This window comes from Salmo trutta, chromosome 16, assembly GCF_901001165.1.
Source record: "Salmo trutta chromosome 16, fSalTru1.1, whole genome shotgun sequence".
Taxonomy (NCBI): domain Eukaryota; kingdom Metazoa; phylum Chordata; class Actinopteri; order Salmoniformes; family Salmonidae; genus Salmo; species Salmo trutta.
Window position 1 is genome coordinate 17275878 of NC_042972.1, and position 3275 is coordinate 17279152.

At 42.3% G+C, this 3275-nt stretch overlaps 1 long non-coding RNA gene across 1 annotated transcript; it reads right to left on the bottom strand.

Moving 5' to 3' along the window:
• Positions 1-284: 284 nt before the first annotated feature.
• LOC115149852 (uncharacterized) lies at positions 285-608 on the bottom strand. Its single transcript, XR_003866981.1, has 2 exons — positions 568-608; positions 285-514 (listed from the first exon to the last, which is right to left on the bottom strand). It is a non-coding gene; the product is annotated as an uncharacterized LOC115149852 (long non-coding RNA).
• Positions 609-3275: the final 2667 nt, after the last annotated feature.

Genomic DNA, 3275 nt, shown 5'->3' on the forward strand with positions numbered 1-3275 from the left:
TAGTGATTATTTTTGCCCGTCACAATAACTGGGCAATCAAGCTGATTCGTTATCATTACATGGAGTTTAGTGCAATCACAAACACATTGTTTGGGTTTTTATATAGTGGAGGTCGGACCACCTGCCTTGGCTACTCTTATAGAGAAGCAGGATTTTTAATGAGTTTGCAAGTATTTTGGTGAAAAAATATTAGCAATATAAGAGACATTTCTGTAATTGCTATACATAGGTACTCTACTGTACTAAAGGAAATCGTTCTCCTTCCTCAACTTGAATTTTTTTTCTTGGGGATGCACAAAGAGAAGAAATATACATTTTCAAAGCCCCATAACACAGCATTCAAGAAACATACCTTGAGCACAAGAGTATTATTAGTTAGTAGACCGCAGCTCAGTCTACCTGTAGTCAACTCATGGACATTGTCCCGATATATCTTCACAGTCGAGGTGTAGCTTTTATCTCTCACTTTACCTTGTCCAACAGTTGGAGCATCTCCATAACTTTTGCACATAACCTCCCTCACCCTGGCAACCCAGTTGGAGCATCTCCATAACTTTTGCACATAACCTCCCTCACCCTGGCAACCCAGTTGGTGCATGTATCTTGTATCCCTATCAAAAGTTAGATGAACATCTCAAGAACTTTCATACATTGCACAAAACTTCCTCCAACCTGGAAACCCAGCAGGTAGGCGTACTGTGTTTGAGGGTTAGTTACCGTGGGCTACAAGGATAGGAGGAAGGTCAGGCCCATTCCTCAGTGGAGCCAGCCTTGTTTAGAGGCATGTCCTGTCTGTCTGTGCCTGCTCCTCACAGGTCACTTTAATATCAGCCCAAGGCCTTGGATCTGCCCCCATGCAGCTCCAGCAATTACTGTCTGGAATATCCCCTCCCTCCTTCCTTCATTTTTTGTTGTGTAGTCTGCCTTTTCAGCTGGATAGCATGTACCTCTCCCAGCAGCTCTCCTTTGCTTTCTCTCTCTTTTTTCTCTGTCTCTCCCTCTCTGTCTCTCTCTCTCCCCCCATTTCTCCCATCTCTCTCTCTCTGTCTTTCTCAATTCAATTATGTCTCCCTGCCTCCCCCCCTCTCTCTCTCTATTTCTCTCATACCTCTCTCTCCTTTACTCTTCTCTCTCTTTCCCTCTCTCTCTCTCTCTCTCTCTCTCTCTCTTTCCCTCCCTTTTTTTCTCTCCCCCCTCTCTTCCCCTTTCCCTCTCTCTCTCTCTCTCTCAACACTCAGTACTAGTCAAAAGTTTGGACACCTCTACTCATTAAAGGGTGTTTTGCTGGCTTTGCTGGCATGCATCAAATTGTTTTTGTTTTTTATTTGCCCCACAAAGATGAAATACTAAAATCGCCACTGGAGCACTGCATTTAACAATTCCTGCTAAAGTGGATAAAAATGTCAAGCGATGAAATACATAAAGCCATCTTTAACAGTAAGACACAATCAATGAAAGTAACTAATCAGAAAGATTAAGTAGATCTAATGTACAATAACAGTTCTGGATTTGATCAAGTTGGAGCTTAGCAATTTTTTTTATGCTGGACGTGATATATGAGTGTTTGTGAAAAAGTAAAAGTTAAGTATATTATACATAAAAATACACAGTTGGAAATACCAAAAAAGCTGATGAAAATAGTTACTTAAATTTTTTAAAGTGGAAGTTGCACAATATTTTTGACAGTGTGTTTCTGAGTGTATGTGTGTGTGTGCGTCCGTTCACGTGCTTGATTGAATGTGTGCGAGTGTGTGTGCATGCATGTGAGAATGCTGTGCTTTGAGAGGATACGGAGTCCTGAAAGGCCCTTTAACTTCAATAAAACAGAGAGCTGCATCCTGATATCCTGGTGTGACTGTCTGGTTCCATGGGATAATCTGCTCCCTCAGAAACAGCCTTTTAGAGGTTCCACATGTGCCTTGGCACCAGACAGCAAGAAGGCCGGGAGGTTCATTAATTGCAGCAACATTCCTGTAGCGTTGTCACACAGTTTTAGTAGCGTTAGAGCCGCCTCGGGCCCTGTCATTACCTCTTTCACTCAACTCTTCCCGTTCCTGTCCACTCATTATAGCTGACAACCACAAAGAATGAACGATAGGACAGTAAAAACGATGCCATAATGCACCTATAGTTAATGGTTTTTTAAATACACCTCCAATGGCATGATGCAATTGGCTGCCCAGGTAAACCCATGCACCAATCAGGAATCGCCTAATGCCAAAGAAGACATCAGCGGACCTATTAGGTGGGACCGTTGAGTAAAAGCTCAAACTATGAAACTTTTGATTGGTTTAAAAATGTTATCGTCCTGATAGCTTTACCAAACCCTGTATCGTTGTCAACTTTAAATGTTTGTACTAGCAACCAGTTTGGCAGTTTCATTATTCCAGAGTTATGAAATGAAATCAAATTTTATTGGTCACATACACATGGTTAGCAGATGTTAATGTGAGTGTAGCAAAATGCTTGTGCTTCTAGTTCCGACAGTACAGTAATATCTAACAAGTAATGTAACAATTCCCCAACAACTACCTAATACACACAAATCTAAAGGGGTGAATGAGAATATGTACATATAAATATATGGATGAGCGATGGTCAAGCGGCACAGGCAAGGTGCAATAGATGGTATAAAAAAGAGTATATACATATGATATGAGTTATGTAGACATGTAAACATTATTGAAGTGGCATTACTTAAAGTGGCATTGTTTAAAGTGATTAGTGATCCATTTCTTAAAGTGGCCAGTGATTGGGTCTCAATGTAGGCAGCAGCCTCTATGAGTTAGTGATTGCTGTTTAACAGTCTGATGGCCTTGAGATAGAAGCTGTTTTTCAGTCTCCCTGTCCCAGCTTTGATGCACCTGTACTGACCTCACCTTCTGGATGGTAGCGGTGTGAACAGGCAGTAGCTCGGGTGGTTGTTGTCCTTGATGATCTTTTTGGCCTTCCTGTGACATTGGGTGCTGTAAGTGTCATGGAGGGCAGGTAGTTTGCCCCTGGTGATGTGTTGTGCAGACCGCTACACCTTCTGGAAAGACTTACGGTTGAGGGCGGTGCAGTTGCCGTACCAGGCTGTGATACAGCCTGACAGGATGCTCTCGATTGTGCATCTGTAAAAGTTTGTCAGGGTTTTGGGTGACAAGCTAAATTTCTTCAGCCTCCTGAGGTTGAAGAGGCGCTATTGCTCCTTCTTCACCACACTGTCTGTGTGGGTGGACCATTTCAGTTTGTCTGTGATGTGTACACTGAGAAACTTAAAACTTTCCACCTTC